Genomic DNA, 20,874 nt, shown 5'->3' with positions numbered 1-20,874 from the left:
AAAATTGAAATATCAGTTATCTAGAAGAAAACATTCTGCCACTCCCAGTACCATTCTAAGAAGCAGCAAAGAGTAACCTGAGTTGCTCAAATTAATAACAATGTGCTGTCCTTTCATAGCACTCAAAATCTGCTGCCTGAGGCAACCATCTCATTCTGTCTAATGGTAGGACTGGACCTGACCTTTTCCCACTGCGATTAAAATTTATGTAATTTTTGATTAAGCATAAAAGATACCATTTCTTTCTCCGTATATAAATAATACACATACTCTAAAGAGGAAATTATAATTGTAACTATTTATATAATGCCTCTGAATTACATGGCCCTTTACACAAGATCCTCTCTGCTTTATTATTTCTTGTCCATCTAACGTAGACAGTGAATTCCATGACTGCGTCAGTTGCTTTTACAGAGTAGCAATTACAAAACATAAAAGTCTTAGAATGCACAGAATAGTCACAGGGACATAAAATAGTAGCTACAACTGAAGCAGCTGGTGTAAACAAGAAAGACGAGACAGTCAGACTTAGGTCCGATGCAGCTGCGGGTGACTTGAGCCAAAGGCAATCAGTTGCTCAGACATGAAGATGATCAAGAACTGTAGTCCAATACTTCTGAAAGACAACAGATTGGGGAAGGCTAATATTATTTAGATGTTGGTGTGGGAAACAATTGCATTGCAGAATAGCAGGTTAAAAAGAGGCCATTCTCTTCCAACTGAATCTGGCCTGTTACAGACTGCCAAAATAAAGCTGCTTCGGGTCTCTTTGGAGGTATGCTGTTTAAATGATGCATGCATCCTAAGAATCCGGAAGCTGTACCAAAGCTGCACTCCAGTGCTTAGGAATGGAGTGTGGCTTTGGCGCAACCTCCGGACTCTTAGGACCCATGCATCATTTAAATAACATACCTCCAAAGAGACCTGAAGCAGCTTTATTTTGGCAGTCTGTAACAGGCCTCTGTTGTTTTACCTTCCCATTAGTCACTTTCCATTACTCATCATAAAAACAGCTCCCTTTTTTATAAATAAAAATTTCCAATTTTTCTTTCTTTAATGACTGGCAGATTTGTCTATATCATGATCTCTCATTATAGGGTCAGCTGCTCTCAGTGTATCTATGCTGTTACTACATTGTTGTATCTATGACATCTATGACAGCTCCATCCTACAGAAGCCTGTAGTTTGGTGTGATATTAAAAAAAAAATCTGAACAAATTATGAACCCCAAGATTCCACAGAATGCAGCCATCATGGTTAAAAACAGTATCAGACTGTTATGTGTGTAGTTAGATACACTCTAAGTATAGGAGTCTAAAGACCACACCAGCATGTTCCCCATATAGGCCTGCACTGTTTTTTTCAAGTGCTCAGATACTGATAAGTTTCCAAATTTCAGGCCCTGGACCATCTTCTCCAATTCTCAGGAAGAGAGGGGGAGGAATCTCAGAGTGAGAACACTACCTTGAAAAACTTGTGTTTGTACAGTCAGCCCTCCTTATGCACTGATTTTTTTTATCCATGGATTCAAGCATCCACAGCTTGAAAATACTTAAAAATATACAAATTCCCATAGGCAAACCTTGATTTTACCCTTTTACATAAGGGACACCATTTTACTATGCCACTGTATTTAATGGGACTTGGGACCCACAGATTTTGGTATCTCCAGGGGGTCCTGGAACCAAACCCCAACAGATCCCAAGGGCCCTCTGCATATTTTCCTCATTTGCCCGACCTGGTCTTTTTTATTTGAATGGCTTGCTCCATGCAGCTGTGGATGATGCTTAAGATATTGTGCTGAATTATATCACCTGTTGTAAAATCTCCAGAGTCTGCCACTATGGTATCACAAAAGTTTGTCCCAAGGTTTTGGCCTTGAAATCTCAGATCTTGGAACAGGCCTTGTCTGGCAATTCTAGGTATGGCTACCTTCAGACCCATCCCACATTCTTGTGCCAGTCTACAGTTTCACAGCTTTCTCAAACATTAACTCAGCATTCCTATATCCATTCTGCTTTGCTCCAGCTGTAGGACTGGCTGTCTTTCCCTCACAAAATGCTATGCCTTTAAAAGGTCATGACTACAGAAAGAATTTTTTTAAACTCTGTTTTCCCCATCATGCTATCCATTATGCTAGGAAAACCTTGGGCAGCTTTATTCTTTCCAGTCATTATTCACCTTTTGAAACAAATGAGCCCTGTGTTGGAAGGATGGGTAATCCTTCCCCAGCAAACCAAATGAAGAAGATTTTTAATTGAAATTAAAACTGAAACTTCAAGAGGAATTTTAGCAACAAGCAATACTAGAATTATTCTCTATCAAAAATCGATCTGTGCTAAAAAATTTAAAACTATAGTATGAACTGAATTATTGATAGACTTCTATAATGTTGGGATTATAGTTGGTGCTTTTTTTTAAACTTCCTGTTCACAGCAAGATTAAAAGTACTTTGATGTTACCAGGCTAATTAAAAGAGTATTTGCTGCCACTGACTTTTTAATGTGAATGAATATATTATCTACTGTGGATGATTCACACATCGAAGTATCCAGCACAGCTTCCAAGCTATTCTGTTGTTTTAGATTAGATTTTATTATCTAACCAACTAAAACACTATTAAATATTAACAAAATAGCAATGAATTTGGTTCATTATCAATAAATTATTCAACATTTCCTTGGTACATTATATATAATAACAATGCTTACCAAGTTTGATATACAATTTTGGAATGAGGACTGGTTGAATTGAAGAGTAGAAGAGACATTGGTGAGGGAGTTCAGCTGCCTCTCCTGGTTCAAGTATACAACTTTGGAAAAGTCCTTTTCAGCTGCATCCGCACTGCAGAAATAATCCAGGTTGGCACCACTTTATCTTCCATTGCTCCATGCTATGGAACTCTGGGAATTTTAATTTTGTGAAACATTTAACCTTCTCTGTCAGAGAGCTCTGTTGCCACAAACTACAAATCCCAGTATTCCATAGCATGGAGCCATGGATGATTTCTGCAGTACAGATGCAGCCTTCCTTGTCAGTGTGACTGAAAATTCCAGTTTATGACTAAAGCAAGGGAGTCTTGTGACACCTTAAAGGCAGACAACTATATTATTGTATAAGCTTTTACAGACTGAACCCATTAGATGGACAAAAGTTGAATTGAGAGACTTTGGGAAACTATAAACATGAAAGTAAAAAGAAAATTAGAAGGTATGGATGGCAAGGCTCATATTAATGGTGGTCATTCGTGGAAAGCACTGTCGATGACAGCAGGGACATACTAGCATTCACAGTTAAAATGTAGGCTGCTGTCACACCACAGAATTAATGGAGTTTGACACCAATTTCAGTGCCATGGCTCAATGCTGTGGAATCCTGGGATCTGTAGTCTATGTGGCACCAGAGCTCTCTGACAGAATAGTTTAAATATCTCACAAAATTACAAATCCCAGAATCCCACAGCATTGAGCCATGACAGTTAAACTGAATCTGTACTGTAGAAAAAATGCAGTTTGACACCACTTTAACTGCCATGGCTCCATCCTACAGAATCCTGCGATTTGTAGTTTTGTCAGGCATCAGCATTCTTTGGCCAAGAAGGCTTGCAAACCTACAAATCCCAGTATTCCATAGCATGGAACTACAACACTTAAAGTGCTGTCAAGATGCATTATTCTTATACTGTGGATGCACCCATAGTCTGGAATCAGATGTCGCCCACTGATGAATTAAATGATTAATTTTAGACAGGCATAACAAGTAGTGTTCTGCCATTTCCTCTTCTGGTTCTTTCCTATAACAAACTATTTCCAGGTACCACTTTAGCCCTGATGGGTAAATCCTTAAGTCTTTGGATGAGATTCTGCATTGCAGCATGGCTCTACCTGTATACATCCTTTATCCCTCCCTCAGCAACTTTCAAGCTGCTGCTTATACCTGTGTTTGTGTGTGTGTTTGGGGGGGAGGGGAGATAGAATAATAAAATCATAGGGTTGGAAGAGACCACAAGGCCATCCAGTCCAACCCCTGCCATACAGGAACACACAATCAAAGCCCCAACAGATGGCCATCTACCTCTGTTTAAAAAGCCCCAAAGAGAGAGACTCCACCACACTCTGAGGCAACACATTCCACTGGCAAACAGCTCTTACTATCAGGTATGTTGAGGTAGAATCCCTTTTCCTGTGGTTTGTATCCGTTGCTCTGGGTCCTAATCTCTGGAGTAGCAGAAAACAAGGCATCATCTTCAATATGACATCCCTTCAAATATTTAAACAGGGCTATCATATCACCTCTTAATTTTCTCTTCTCCAGGGTAAACATACCCAGCTCCCACTTTTCATAGGGGATGGTTTCCAGATCCTTCACCAGTATAGTCATCCTTCTCTGGACATGCTCCAGCTTGACAACATCCTTTCTGAATTGTGGTGCCCAGACCTGGACACAGTATTCCTGGTGATGCCTGATTGAAGCAGAATAGAGTGGCACTATTACTTCCCTTCATCTAGATACCAAACCCCTATTGATGCAGCCTAGAAATGCATTGGCTTTCTTAGCTGCCTCATCACATTGCTGGCTCATGTTCAGACTGTAGTCCACAAAGACTCCTAGATCTCTTTTACATGTACTGTTGTCAAGCCAGATGTCACCCATCCTATATCTGGGCATTTCTTTATTACTGCCAAAGTGCAGTACCTTACATTTCTCCATGTTAAAATTCATTTTATTAGTTTTGGCCCAGCTTTCTTATCTATTAAGGTCATTTTTTTTATTTTGATCCCGTCCTCTGGATTATTAGCTGCTCTTTCTAATTTGGCAATATCTGCAGATCTGATAAGCATACCCTCTATTTCTTCATCCAAGTCATCGATAAAGATGTTTAATAGCACTGGGCCCAGGACACAACCCTGTGGCACCCCACTGGTCACTGCTCTCCAGGATGAAGAAGAGCCATTGCTGAGCACCCTTTGGGTCCGGCTGGTCAACCAATTACAAATCCACCTAACAGTTGCATTGTCAACCACATTTTACTAGCTTGTTTGCAAGAATATCATGGAGTGACCTTGTCAAAAGCCTTACTAAAATCAAGGTATGCTGCATCTACAGCATTCCTTTCATCTACCAAGCTAGTAATTTTATCAAAAAAGAGATATATTATTAGTCTGGCATGACTTGTTTTTGAGAAACCCATGTTGACTTTTTGTGATTATGACATTCCCTTCTAAATACTCACAGACTCACTGTTTAATAAGCTGCTCTAGAATCTTTCCTGGTATTGATGTCAGGCTAAATGGGCAATAATTTTTGGGATCCTCTTTTTTCCCCTTCATCAAGATATTTGCCCTCCCCTCCAGTCTGCTGGGACTTCTCTTGTTCTCCATAAATTCTCAAATATTTTTGCCAGTGGCTCTGAGATTACTTCTACCAGTTCCTTTAATACCCTTGGATGTAATCCATCTGTTCCTGGAGACTTGAATTCATTTAGATTAACCAGATACTCCTGTACTACCTCTTTACTGATTCTGTGCTGCATTTCACCTACTGCATCCTCTCCTCTGTTTTCCTCAGGCTTACCACTCTCTTCCTTTTGTGAGAAGATTGAGGCAAAGAAGGTGTTGAGTAGTTCTGCCTTTTCTCTGTCCCCAGTAACATTTCAACATTTACTCCACACAATGGCCCTATCATTTCCTCCTTCTTCATTTTGCTACAGCCATAACGATAAAAGTCCTTTTACTGTTCTTAACCTCTCTAGCAAGAGATTCATACCTTAAAGTTACAGCTGGAAACAACTGTCTCTTTGGGTAGAAGAAACAAAGGTACATTTGTAGATGGAGTGCACATTCCCTTTCCTTCCCCCAGGATCCCAGTTTCCACATCTTGATGGTGTGGATTGTAATTCCTCCCTCCCCTTCTTACTATTCAGAAGCAGCAGCCCTTTCCAGGAACTGACAACTGCCTGGGGAAAAGGTTTGAAGATGGAGCACAAGGGCAAGAGAATGCCCCCGCTCCCCGCCATGCCCTGCTCAAAAAGAGACATAGGCATGTAGCTAACAAGATGCTGGCTTTCATTTAAGGAGTCTGAACACAGTTGTAATTGCATGGTTTAGCTGCAGAGAATGGATTTCTAGCGTGTTCTGAGTAGAATACAAAAGTAGTTGAGTATGCATATCGATCAGCAGGTTTCACATATAAGGTTCCTGCACGGCAGGGGGTTAGATTGGATGGCCCTTGTGGTCTCATCCAACTCTATGATTCTATGTCTATTATGAGGCAGAACAGAAAACTGAACTTATCCAAGCTCAGGTTTATTTTTTTTATTTATATTATATTAATTTTAGAAAAATAAGTTTTGAAACATAATAATGAAATCTTAAAAAGTCACATCTTCAACATAGTACTAACTAAAAAAGGATATGTATATATGTCTGCATATACCTCCCTATATATACATAAAGACATTGGTAAATTATTTACAACATGCAACAAAACTTATAATATTTGCAACTTTCTCATTTCTCATTAGCTGAGAGAGATTTGTTATCCTTTGTGCACCTCTCTTATATTAACGTTTACAGCTACCCATCCTAATATCAAATATTTTGCATTTTTCTTAATCTGTTAATTTTCCATAAAATAAAACAAAATATTGTTACCATGTACTATTACTAAATATGCATTCTCTTGTTTGTCATCTAACTAATGTATATTGTATTATATCTCTACATACTTTATTTTTTATTTTCAAACTAAATATTCACATAAAAGGTTTTGTCAATGCTTATCATATTTTGTGTCTTCTATTTTGCCTTTAACACTTTTGTTTCACCTTTTCCTTTTCATATTTTTTCTAATGGAAGCCATTCCTTTTTTATTTTATTTACTGGCTTATTTTTAATTAGAAGAGTCATAAAATCCAATTCTCTCATGTCTAGAATTTTTAATTTCCATTCAAATATTATTGGTGCTTCTTCCAGTTTCCATTTTTTTTGCTATTATTAGCCTCGCGGCCGTTACCAAATATAGCAAAATTCTCCAAAAAGTATTTTTGTCTTTCTTTTGAAGTACTGAAGTTATACTCAGCAAATATAAGTCTGGAGATAGTGGAAATTGGATATTTAATTCTTCTTGAATTGTCATGTGCATTTTTATAATGAGATGAAATAATGAGGTTTATAATGAGATGAAAGCTTACTGACATCCTGGTTGAAATTCAAGTGCCTCTTGTCCATGAATGCAGATCATAAGAATGTCACCAATGTGTTTCAAAGAGAAGAGAGCCCTTGGGGGACAGGAACTGAGAAATCATTGGTCATGGGGATTCATGGAAAAGTTGGCATATTGTACAGCCAGGAAATACATATTGCAGTGTCACTGATACAACAATATACATTCTCTCCAAAGATTAAATAATTCTGCATACGTACCGATTTAAGGTATAGCTGGTTACAGCACATCAGGCATCTACTGGAGTTTGGTTCCAAGACCAGCCCCACCCACTGTGGGTGCCAAAATACATTGATGCTCAAATCCTATTATATACAATGGTGTCGTAAAATAATGTTCCTTATATAAAATGGCAAAATCAAGATTTGCTTTGGAGAGGAGGGATTGGAATATTTTCAAACTGTGGATGGATGTGGAGGGCCAAGTGTTCGTTCTTAATGGCTTATAGTCCATCTTTGCGGAGGATGGTAATGTAAAAAAAAGCCTTCACATCCACAATAGTGAGGATAATGTTTTCAGGAAGACCATCAATAGTTTTCTTAGGAAGTGATAGCTTATATGTAACTTGTAGCATGCTTTTTTAGCAATTCAATCAGACAGTAAGGGTGGGATACTTTCAGAATGAGACCCAACACTCCTCATTATAGACTCTGTAATAACTATGTCTTTCCCCTCCCTTCCAATCCATCTGTTCTCTTTGTACAAAAACAGAAGACAAGGGCCAGAAAGAGTTTTGGACATCCAATACAAAAATATGCTGTGGCAGCAAGACAGGGGGAGAGGAGATAAATACAGAGTGGTGCATGGCTCTTACTTAACATCTCTCCCCACACAAAGGGGCACTCAGTTCAAACTGAAATGTAGAGAAACCTATCTTACAGTGTATTTTTAGACACTTATTTAGGGGACAAAGGATTAGAGAAGAAAGGGATTTTCACTAAGGGATTACTAAGTAGCCATATTAGTTAGTCCCTTTGGTATCCACAGTTTTATCTAAGCACACCAAATATTAACCCATACTAATAGCTAGCAAACCACTAGAGTTGGGTCACCAATGGCTATTACTGCATGTCATAACACAAGAATAATAGGTATATCAGCCTTGGCATCTAAACCTTAGATGGTCTTCTGGCAGGATTCAAATATAATCCAATATGCTGATTTGTACTAATCTAGTACTAATTCTTTGTCAGTTTTATGATTTTAATAATTACGTACAGCAATTACATGTTTTGCTCTTACAATAATACTTTCTTCCACATAGCTAATAAGCTACAACTTTACTTAGCTTAACAGCTTTAATGTCATTATTTGTCTAATGAGCTCTGTACCACAAAAAGGTAATCAGGGGCTTCTCACAGTATGTTTTGAACTGGTTTGCAAACCAGTTTAAAAGGGGATTGTTCACGCTTGTGCTGGTTTTCCCTGATCCGAATTTTTTTTGGGGGGGGGGTGCAAATCCCCCTTAATCCAGTTTTTTTGAAACCAAGGCATTTGCCATGTCTTTTCAAAAGAATCAGGTTATTTTAGTCAGCCACCAATGGGAACATGCTGCCAATCCCATTTGGGGCATCCAGGAGGGAGGGACAATGAGCAGAGGGTGGGCAGAAGGATAGAACATATCCATCCCACAGGTCTTGGCAAACCACCATTGTTTTCCCCCTCTTGGGCTCTAGTTCTGTGGGCAAAGATACCACCTGTTTAAATCCTGTGAATTCAAATTTCCCACGCTGTCAGGTGTTCTTTTTATATCACCATGCAGTTGTCTTCCACTTCTACTGGTGAATTGATTCCCTTTTCTCTGTTGACCAGAGGTCAGGGAAGTCGGGAGGGAGGGTTCTTTAGGGGGCATGGTGCAGCATGTTGTTGTTTTTTTTAAAAAAAACTGACACTTTCTGCACACTGTTGCATTTGTGTGACTTCACGGGGGGGGGGGGGTTGTAGGTGCCATGGGGAATTTTTCCCTGGCATGTATAGAGCCAAGAGTGCCATGGGGGATACTTCCCTGGCATGCATGGATCCGGAGGTGCCTTGGGGATTCATGTCACCAACAAAGACAGCAGATGCAGAATGACGCAGAAGTACGTCATTTGATTGACAGTTTTAAAAAACCAAAAATGATCAAACACATTCCATTTTAAATCCTGTCTGCCCCAAAAGATGTCTTGCCTGAAATACGTCTATCACAACTAATTTTATATTGCTGTTGTTTTTATTTCTATTTTATTTTTAAGGGAGGAAGGGGGGTTGGGGGTAGGGGATTATGTAGAACTGGTTTTATATGTGTTATGTATTTTATTGTTACTATTGTGCTATTGTAACCCACCTCGATCCGAAGGGAGAGGTGGGATATAAATAAAAATGAATTATTATTATTATTATTATTTTTAAATTGATAATAATGGTAGTATGAATGTCCACAGTGTTAAATTGCAACAGAGAGATTCGATCAGAGCAAATGTAGTGGGAATTTCGATACAGAACTGCAACATTGATTCTGCTCAGATCTCCTCACTACAAAAACACTAGTGTGAACGTGCCCAGGGAATACTTACTTTTTAGCTACTCCCCCCACCCCATAATTTCAAGAGCCCATTGCTTAACAGCCACCAATATTAGCTCTCCATGCATTGGAGACAGGTTTTACTACATTAAATAATCACACAAAAGCACAGAATTCGGAAATTGTTTCAATGCAAATAATCAACTGATCCTTTGAGATATTTTATCAACATAGAAATAAGCAATCATAAGAAAGTGTTGATGTTTTTCATGCTAGGCTATCAAAAGATTTTGCAAAACTGGATCTCTCCCCCCCCCTTTTTTTTTTTTTTAAACATCTATTTTGGAATCCTGATTCATGCATTCCAAGTCACAGTCATATGCCTAGTTCGCATTGCTACCAGGCAAAGGTGAAATAAGGATGAGTCAAGCGGATTTTTTTCCTCCATGCCTTCTTAGCCTCTGTAGCAATACTGAAGTTATTCTGTTCACCTCTTTCTTTCCAAACTGGAAAAGAATGAATGACCTAATTTGTTAAGCTATGTAAAGACGTTTTACATGGCTTAACAAAGAGTGAAAAGGGTCCTTTTGCATTCAGTTGGCTTGTACATTTCTATTACATAATCTCACAAGCATGTAAAGATAGAAGATAATTGGACAAGGGGAACACATGCATGCCATAGACAAGGGTGGAAAAACCTACATGTATTTTGTAAGTAGGCACAGCACGTTAGTGCAAAACAGCAAAAACCTAAACATGATGGTCTAACAGGTTTAAAATTAAGTACATAAAGTTAATCAAGCAGAAAGGCAATGCCCAATGCCCAAATTACACTCACTACACAAAACGCTAGAAGGAAGGAACAATTTATTTTTGAGCACCTGCAGAGAAATCTGTTACACAGTTTTCTGTATATGTTCAATACATTGAGAGAGGATAAAGAACTTGCTTTCAAAAAATTTGAAGGCTAGAAATGTAAAGAAGATGTTGGCAACATCCTAAGAATTAGGCTTATTCCATATGTGGAATTAAGTATTCATAATTATTATACTGTTTGAATATATACCCTTTCCTATGAACTGATCAGACTTCTGGACCCTTCCCACTGAAATAATAAAGAGTTATACAAATCCAGTCAACAGTTTAACAGTTAATTAGCAATAGCAGCTTCATTTATGTACCACTTCATATTGAACTAATTACTCAAAGTCTACCATAAATCCTAACAAGGATCCATGACCATTCCCTAAATACTCTCCTGAATAGGAAGACTTTCCCCAGTCCTAGTAGTATACATACTTCCCAAGCTTCTATATGGAGAAAGGTTCACCAATGGATTCTACCAATGAAGAAGCCCTAATTCTTGCAATCATACCACAGAACTAGATGCTCAGAAGATGTACAAACTAAGAAAATTGCAAAGGTTTTCCTTCCATGCTAAATTAATCCTAACTAAACATATAAATATAAAACATTTATTTTATATATGATAATATAAAGTTCTAAAACATATGAAACTTTTATAAAACATGTAAACTAAACCTATAAATGCATGGTGTAAGATGGTGAAGAAAGAAAAAGCACATCAGAGAAAGCAAAATATTACATCCACAAGAAAAGTAATTTAGAGTTAATTTTTTATTTGAGTTTACCAGAAGTGGAAGGGGAGAGAATTGCATCCATTTGGACATTAAGGAAAAAGACTTTGTACTAAAAAAAAATTATTTAAAATAAATACTTGGATAATATAATAAGATGCAGCAAATGTATTATACTGAGGGCTGTTACACTGTGTTATTTATTAGCTATTAAAGTTTGTGTAAAAAATTTTTTAAAGTGCTATAGAACTAATTTAAATGTCATGTTTGATAAATATTATTAAACATTTAAAAGTCTATTTAAAAGTCATTAATTTTTCCCTCCATGCTAAAGTTATCCTAATGTCAAACCTTAGCATCATGATGTAATTAAATGCTGCCATTCTGTTGCACACATTTTCATTATATAACTGCGCATTGTTTCCAGTTTATACTGCCACAGGCTTATTGTTCTACATTAATACATTTGCTTCCACACCCCTGATAATCCCTTGCCACACCTAATAAGCTTTAGGAAGGTCTCTTTCCCTAGAACAAAACTGCCATAAAACAAATTTAAAATAAAGCAGGGGTGGGTGGGGGAGAAACAATATGAAAAACACTGGGCTATTGAGGAAATGGATAAACAAAGATGCAGTTCAAGAGGGCAGCATATGGTTGCAATGTTGCATGGAAAGAAAAGGTAGACAGTGCACAGATATGCAAACACAAGGTGGAGACTAGCAACAGAAGGAGAAACAAGCAAGGCATCACCTGGCCACCTGCCACTCCTGGCAATCTGAACACAAACACACACACACACACACACACACGATTACTATCACATTACTGTCTGGAAATGGCATCCCACCAATAAACTACGGAGGGAATATTTACAGTAAAGTCATTCTTTCAGGTTTTTCCAGGTGCATCAGATTTATGTTTCTTTGGTACATCTAATGCCATCATATTGATGTCCTGTGCAATGATCATGGGGGGTGGAGGGGAAGCATGTGGCCAATATGTCAATTTTGATGTGAGTACCTGTTAGTTTAGTCACACATCTTCATTACAGGTGTGCTTACCCCTCTCCCCCCCCCCCCAATGTAGATGTAATATCCATACAGGGAATCCAACATGGAGCAAGGCAGCTTCCCTCATAGGAGTTTATCAGGGACCATATGTGCCACCATCCCATGAAATTATTAAAGCATCCACATTGCTCAAAAGCGTGCAAATGCACAAATGGTTTTCACAGACATCCGATAATAATGTGATGAGGGCACATTACCAATGGGGTAAAGAGGGTAGAACACACATTTGGTTTTCACACAGTTGCATGAATATCCTGCTAATGGTTTAGAAATAGCTACTTTCGTGCATGCTCACATGAATAGTCATTGCATCCCCGGGATCCACAGTGGGGTCCTGGAACCAAACCCCAGCGAATACCAAGGGCTCATTGTACTCATCCTCATCGTATCTATTTATTTCAATGACCCCCAACCCATCCTTGCATTTCCTGCCACATGCATAAAGGAACATAACAATACCAAAAAGAATCCAGAACATGAAATGCTGCGCCCGACTCACCAGCCGGCCATGTCTGCTCACAAAGCAGACCAGGAAATAAACTCACCCTGATAAACCATGATAAATCCAGCAATATGCTCAAAACCGATGATTATCCCGTGAATAAACTGTAATTACCTTTCATACTGTAGCAATTGCGCAAATGAAGCGAATTCGCAAATGAAGAGAAAAAGAAGGAGAAGCTTGTCTGAACAAAACATATCCTCCGCAGCATACCATCTTTACTAAGGCCTGAAACAACATGCAGGCATCTGACTAATATTTCCAATTGGCTTCCCCCCGCCCTCCTGTTTGGTTTGTAACATCTTGCCTGACGAAGAAGCCCGTGGAGCTTCAAAAGCTTGCCATATTGTGCATTTCGGTTGGCCCGTAACAGTATCCCTGATGGATTTTGGTTTGCACTTGTTCAATGGCCAACGCAGCTATCCCTGAATGGATCATGCCTCTTTCTTATTGGATTAATAGCGGATTGCATGTGACGTCGTGTGAAAACCAATTGCGCAATTATGCTTCATTTGCACAATAAGCATGAGATCTATCCTTAGAAAGGTCCAATTTTCCCTGTGTGATAAACTTGGGCTGCATCCACATTGGAGAAATAACCTGATTTGGCACCGCTTTACCTGCCCTGGCTCAAGGCTGTGGAATTCTGGGAGTTGGAGTTTGTTGTGGGGCCCAACTCCCAGAATTCCATAGCCTTGAGTCAGGGCAGGTAAGCGGAGCCAAACCAGGTTATTTCTCCAGCCTGAAGAACCGGCCACCTCGCCCACGTTGTTTCCAAGAGCAGAGCTATTTTAAGATTATTTGCAGAACACAAAACATCAGCTCAAGGGGAGAAGGAGGAGGAGGAGGAGCAGGGAGCAATGAGGTCCATTCAAAAGAAGTCAAGAGGAGGAAGCAGGCTTGGAAAAGAAGGACTTGTAAAAAGCCATGCAACAACACACAAAAGAGGCCAGGGAAGGCATTCAAAAACCAGCATCTACAAGGAAACTGGGTTCGGTTTTGTTTTAAAGCCCAAGCATGTCCTCACAACTAAGCATTTGGATCTACAAGCTGCCAGGGTCCATCCCCAGCAGAAGCCTCATCCATCCTTTCAGCCCTGCTTCCCTTTAGCTAGGAATGGGTTTTGATATAGATTGCCTTTCTCCCAATATATATATATATATATATATATATATATATATATATATAGTGTGTGTGTATATATATATATATATATATCTCTTTCTCTCTCTATATATATATATATATATACATACACATATAAAATATGTGTATATATATATATATATAATTCTCTCTATATATATATATATATATATATGCATACACATATATGTGTGTGTATATATATATATTGTGGGTTTCAACTTGGAGAAAGGAGGGATAATACAGTACATACATTCTGTATGTGTGTGTATATGTATGTGTGTGTGTATGTGTGTATATATATATATATATATATATATACACACACGCATATATATACACATTCTCTCTCTCTCTCTCTGTCCATATATATACATACATACATCATACACACACACACATAGATATATAGATATATAGATATAAATATTGTGAGCCGCCTTGGCTCCCAACTTGGGAGAAAGGCGGGATAAAAATTAAATTAAACTAATAAATAAACAAAACAATCCGGTTTGGTCCCGCTTTAAGTGCCGATGGCTGAGTGCCCTGGGGATGGTGGGGATGCCCTCAGGGCGGTGCAAGCGGTGCCAAAGCGGATGGTGCCCGCAGTGCGGATGCAGCCGAGGAAGGCGAGGCGTCTTTGCCCAGCCTCCAGCGGCCCGGGCGGACTCCAAAGGAGCCCCGAGCCCCCGAGCCCCCGCCTCCCTCCCCAGGGTTACCTGCCCCGGCCAGAATGAAGAGGAGGCAGGGACTGGAGGCAGGGCAGGAGCAGCCTCCGGGGCCTCAGCCTCGCTCCGCTGGGCGCCTCAGCAGCAGCCCCCCGGCCCTGAGCCCCGGCAGCAGCCTCCGAAGATGCATCCTCCTCCTCCTTCCCCTGAGTCTGACTGGAGAGAGAACGAGGAGTAGGAGGACGAAGGAGAGGAGGAAGGAGGAGCAGGAGGGGAGGGAGGGAGAGAGAGAGAGAGCCAGGAAGGGAGGAAGGGAAAGGGAAGGAAGAAAGAAAAAGGAAGGAAGGGAGGGAGGGAGGGAGGAAAGCTGCTGCTGGTGGAGGAGGAAAGCAAGGAGCCTCCCTGCAGCGCGAGAAGGGCGCCAGGCACGCGCCAGGAGTGCTAAGATGTGTGGGCAGCCTGTGGGCTTCAGGGCGGGACTCTTTCTTTCATTCTTTCTCTCTCTCTCTCTCTCTCTCTCTCTGGAGGCTGAAGGAGGGAGGGAGGGAGAGCAAGCAGGGAAGGAAGCCAAGGACCTCACACTCAAGGGAAAATAAAATAAATACCAAGGAGCAGGAGCAAGTCTATGCCGCTTATCACTCCCTAAGTCAGGGATGGAGGTGAGCCATTGAGGGACTGAGTGCCCAAATTAATCATAATCACTAATAATAATAATAATAATAATAATAATAATAATAATAATAATAATAATAATAATATTCTTATATTCCATATTTCTCCCAGTAGAGGGACTCAAGGTGGCAGAAAGCCAAATCAAAATAGCAATAGCAAGTCCATTTCTTTGCCGCTTAGTGCACTTAAGTCAGGGATGGCGAACCTTTTAGGGACTGAGTGCCCAAATCATTTATTTATTATTATTATTATTTTCTTCTACCCAGCCTTTCTCCCAATAGAGCATCAGTTCTCAACCTGTGGGGTTGTGACCCCTTTGGGGGTTGAATGACCCTTTCACAGGGGTCACCTAAGACCGTCAGAAAACACATATTTCAGGTGGTCTTAGGAACTAAGACACCACAATTTTATGGTTGGGGGTCACCACAACATGAGGAACTAAAGGGTCATGGCATTAGGAAGATTGGGAACCACTGCAATAATTTGTTTTATTTATATACCGCTATTCCAAAGATCATAGCGGTGAACAGCAAGTAAGCTAATTAGCCCCCAACAGTCTGGGTACTCATTTTAGCGACCTCGGAAGGATGCAAGCCTGAGTCGAGCTTGGGCCCTTTTGCTGGTCTTGAACTCGCAACCTTGTGGTTTCGAGTGAATGGCTGCAGTACAGGCATTTAACCACTGCGCCACCAGGAACCCATCAAGGTGGCGGAAAGCCAAACTAAAAGGCTTTCCAGCACTGGTTGTTATCCAGTGCCAGGGGTGGGACTTTTGAAGGGGAGGACCAGGACTTCCAGGGCAGAACTTCCATCTTCTGGGGCAGGACTTCCCCCCCCACACACACACACACCCTCCCCAGCCTCTCCAGAGTCATCTGAAGGCCCTGGACAGCCAAGAAGAGGAGGGACAGGCATGCACCTACTCCTCCTTTTCCCCACCCTCTGCGTGCCCAGAAAAATGGCTTCACGTGCCATAGGTTTGCCACCACAGCCTTAAGTGGTTTACAACATGTAAGCCAATTGCCCCCAACAAGCTGGGTATTCATTTTAGCTAATTATGGAAGGATGGAAGACCCTGGAGCCCAGCCTGGGATCGAACTCACAACCTTGTGGCTGTGAATGGCTGCAGTACCAGCATTTAACCACTGCACCACCAGGACTCCTAAATTACCTTGCACCATGTGCCTTGAAGTCATTTCTGACTTATGGCAACCCTATGGCAAGGCTATCACGGGGGGCGGGGTGGCAAGTTTCTTCAGAGAGGGTTTTGCCATTACTGAGGCTTCCTTGCTTTTCCTGGCAGTAAGAGGTGCTTGACAGTGGAATAGGCTGCCTCCCCAGAGTGTGGTGGAGCCTCCTTCATTGGAGGTTTTTCAACAGTGGCTGGATGGCCATCTGGTGGAGGTGCATTGATTGAAAGTTCCTGCATGGCAGAAGGGGGTTGGACTGGATGGCGTTTGGGGTGTCTTCTGATCTAGGATGCTATGATTCAGGGTAATCGCTGTAGTCCCCAGGAGTGAAACACTGCTGCCAATGCAGTTCCAATATTGGCAGCCACACAGTGTCCCTTCCTCCCCCCCCTGCCCCCCTTCCCTTGCTGTCCTCCATGCAACAGGGATGTAGCCAAGGGGGGGGGTCTTGGGGTCCAGAACCCGCCCCTTCCATTAGAAAAATGGTGTGTGCTGTGCACCCACCGCACCCAAGCCCCATTATAATGGGTGGCACTTAGTCTGGAACCCCCCCCCTCCAAAAATCCAGCTACGTCCCTGCATGCAAGTTATTTTCTAATTTTTTTTCTATTCTTTTTTTAAAACCACATGACAGAACAGAACCTAGAACTCCATTTAAAAAGTAAAAATAAAATAAAAATCCCTTAAATGCATGTTAGGTTGGGCATAGGGGGAGTGTGGAAGAGAGTGTGATTGCAGAAATAGCCCCAAAAACTCAATTGACAACATATGCAATAATGGCTGCTGTGAAACATGTAAGTTTCCATTTTTATTATCTAGTACTGTTGCAGCAAGAATGAGGCTCATGTGGTAATGTCCTAAGTCCCACAGGTAACAAAATGCAGTCCTCTGGTTTACTATTCTATATCATGCTCTGTAGCCTGAATATTTGAAAGCTTGGTAAAGCATCTTCATCTCCTAGCGTACGGCTGGGGAAAGAAATCCAAGAATTTCTTCAAAACCGAGGAGAAAATTAAACTCCTGCTTTCTTCAAAACCATAACATACCTGTTTTGATCAGTGCAAATAAATATTGAGGCAGAAGTGTTACTCTGTGTTCTCATTAATACCCATATATGCAACCTTGTATTTATACAAGCATCCACAACCATTGAACTACTGGGATGTTTTGCAAGGGCACAGTCATACACTTACACAAAGTGACTAAATTAGATCTCACAAAGATTCAGGTTAAAGCACCAGGGTTTTCTGTGTTCACAGAAAGAGAAACATCAATCAGTATTGTGTCATCAACCATAGCACTGGAGTGGCAGACTATTCTTTTGTGATTCCTAACAAGATTGATGAAAGGAAGCAGAGGTGGGAGTTGGTGTTTTACCCAATGAGGGGTGGGCAGAACATAAGGATGATAATGAGCTGGCACTTGGCAGAGCCAAGCACAATGGTGTACCTTTTACTTCCATGGCAAGGCCATAGGAGGGATGAAGCACTATTAGGAAAAAGACTGAAAGTTAGAGTGGCTACATTTGCCTCTTTCAGAAAGAAGGCACATTTATTTAGATTATTTATATTCCACCCTTCAGCCAAAAAGATTCCCAGAGCAGCTTACAAATTGTTTGTTTGACAGGCTTGCAATCTAAGTAAGACACATACAAGGAAAGAGGGGTGCCAGTGTATGGAGGGGATGAAGAACAGCAGATACTGTCTACTCTGTCTCACATCTTTCTTCAGCTGCTGGACCTAGGCACATGAGAGCTGGGCCCTGGATGATCTTCTCTCTTCAGGCCACAGCAGGGGCAGTTGAGGTGGAGGGAGGGCCTTTTTTGAGCTGCTGGACCTAGGCATGATGGAGCTGCTATAGCTTGGCTACTATTCTCTCCCTCTGAGGCTACTGCAGGGGCAGTTGGGGTGGAGGGAGTTGCTTGGCGAGTGCAATGGAGTTTCACTTCCTCATTGCTCACAGTTACTTGGAAACCAAGGGCTTTATACATGATAGGTTTGTTGCACAATTGATTGGGTTTGATTCCACACTTGATCTTTCCTAATCACACGATGTCACAATTCTCCCATTGTTGCACTGCATTTCCATCATTAGAATCATAGAGTTGGAAGAGACGGCAAGGGCCATCCAGTCCAACCCCCCTGCCATGCAAGAAATCTCAATCAAAGCATCCCCGACAGATGGATCACATCTTTTCATTGTTATTGGATCACATCTTTTCATTGATGGGAAAAACCTGTTAACAGCTCCAGTATTACTGCTGTTCAGCTATTGCTTCTAGTGCAATTGTTCCATTCTGCTGCATTTGTGATATTCCAGCAGTCCTGGGGGATGAGTGGATGTAATTCTCCTTATGCACCCTATCCCCAAGCAGAATGAAGTTACTCCGCTTCTGATGTCTGGGCAAAGGGAGCATAATGATACACAGGATGAATATTTAATCCCGTTCCTTGGTGGGGGGTTTTCTTCTTATAACAGCTTCATTAATATACCGCTTCAGTCTTTAAGCAGTTTACAACTGTCAGCTAATTGCCCCCAACATGCTGGGTACTCATTTTAGCGACTTTGGAAGGATGCAAGCCTGAGTCAAGCTTGAGCCCTGTCTAGTATTGAACTCACAACCCTATGGTTTTGAATGAGTGTCTGCAGTACAGGCATCTAACCACTGCACTACCAGGTCTCCTTGTTTAATTGCACAATTGTGCTGTTGTGGCAGGTTGTAAGCATGCTGCAATTACACAATTAAAGCAGAACTAAATTAAAAATAAATACCAGAAAACTGAGTAAAAGTAGCTGATGTAAACCAAGGAATGGATAGGAACACTACACAAAAATGTGAATGAGGTGGGCCGATATGAGCCACACTGAATATGTGTGTGTTTTCAATCAGAAGAATGAAATAGTAGCAGTGAGAAGCATTGAAACTGTACAGTTATGCAATTGTGACCAAAAAAAAAAGCACGCATGAACTACTTAGGACAGACACAAGGAGGAAGGCAGTGTGGAAGACTGATTGCAGGAACATGCATCTCCAAAGCGGCACCATGGCACTATTGCATAAAAGGTGTAATAGTGCTTGTTTCCATACCAGTATACAGTATTTCTATTTGCTTAAAGCAGTGGTGTGCCTACCTCTGGTGTCACCTGGTAGGGGGCAGGGCTTCCAAAGCAGAAGGGGTGGAGCTTCTGCAAGGAGGGGTGGGGAGGCCAGGCTCAGTGTTGCTTAGCACATGCACACCCCCAACCCTCCTTGCTGCAGCTTGGTTTTCCTCAGGGGAAAGCCATACTGCAGCAAGGAAGGGCATGCACACACTCGGGAAGGCTGAGCCCAGCCTCCCCACACCTCCTTGCAGAAGCTGCCCCTTCCACTTGCTGCAGCAAGGAGATGTGGGAGTGTGTGCATGCTCAGTCTGGCTCCTTGCTGTGGCCCGGTCCTCCTCTGATGAAAACTGGGCCAGGGTGAATGGGGGGCAACCAGTTGTCACCCTGTTCTGGGGTGTCACCCAATGTGGTCCACACCCCATCAGTAATACTATTGGCTTAAAGAATGCTATTGATGCAAGACAACAGGTTGGTGTGGTAAAACCCCAAGAGTGAGCGATGGCTTTTTGGCACTTCTCAGGGTGTATGAAAATATACAATGCATAGCTGAGGTATCTGTTAATACCAAATTACAGGTGCATTACAGTTCATCAATGGGAGAAGAATTGGAAAAGTGTGTGGGGTGTGAAAATCTTTGCCCCAATTGTGCAAATTGGATGGGAGCAATCCACTTTGCTCCCGTCCTTACCCTCAGTGTGATAATCTCCAGAGACAACATTGCCGACAGTAGTCTCCAGTCTCACAGAAACCATGGCTGTATCAGCAATGATAACAGAGGAATGACAGGCTGAACTGTTATTTGAGACCACTGGGCCTAGTATGTGGTGGAAATGCAGTTCAGAAATAAAATCTGAAGAACAATGCCTTTCATAGGAAAACAACAAACTTGGAAAAGGACGCACTGATGGGAAATTAGCTAGGTGAAAAGCCTAGCACAGCACTGTGGGCCTTTAATTTGGCCACTTGAAGGGGAAACCATTGAGCTTAAAATCAACAGTCTTTAACAATCATGCTGCTGCCTCTTACTGCGAGGTGTGTACTTCTTAGGTCTGGAGTGACACATAAAAGGTTGGTGGTTCCAGTACCTCAGCCATTTATGCAGTATGATGGTCTTATTGAGTAGGCCAGGCAGTTAGTCCAGCTCCCAGTGTAACTGGGCAGTACCACTCAAATGGATGCCATCTAAATGCAGCAGTG

The 20,874-nt window shown here is 41.3% G+C and overlaps 1 protein-coding gene across 1 annotated transcript in view; it reads right to left on the bottom strand.

Annotated features, from left to right (window-relative positions):
- The window catches only part of TRMT9B (tRNA methyltransferase 9B (putative)), a 37,343-nt gene extending 22,479 nt beyond the window's left edge, over positions 1–14,864 (bottom strand). Inside the window, exon 1 of the mRNA XM_042469606.1 lies at positions 14,766–14,864. The gene's annotated coding sequence lies outside the window, so the exon portion shown is untranslated. The remainder of the gene's footprint in view (positions 1–14,765) is intronic.
- Between the last annotated feature and the right edge of the window lie 6,010 nt (positions 14,865–20,874).

Source organism: Sceloporus undulatus, chromosome 5 (genome assembly GCF_019175285.1).
Source record: "Sceloporus undulatus isolate JIND9_A2432 ecotype Alabama chromosome 5, SceUnd_v1.1, whole genome shotgun sequence".
NCBI lineage: Eukaryota > Metazoa > Chordata > Lepidosauria > Squamata > Phrynosomatidae > Sceloporus > Sceloporus undulatus.
This window is presented reverse-complemented; position numbering and strand designations above follow the sequence as displayed.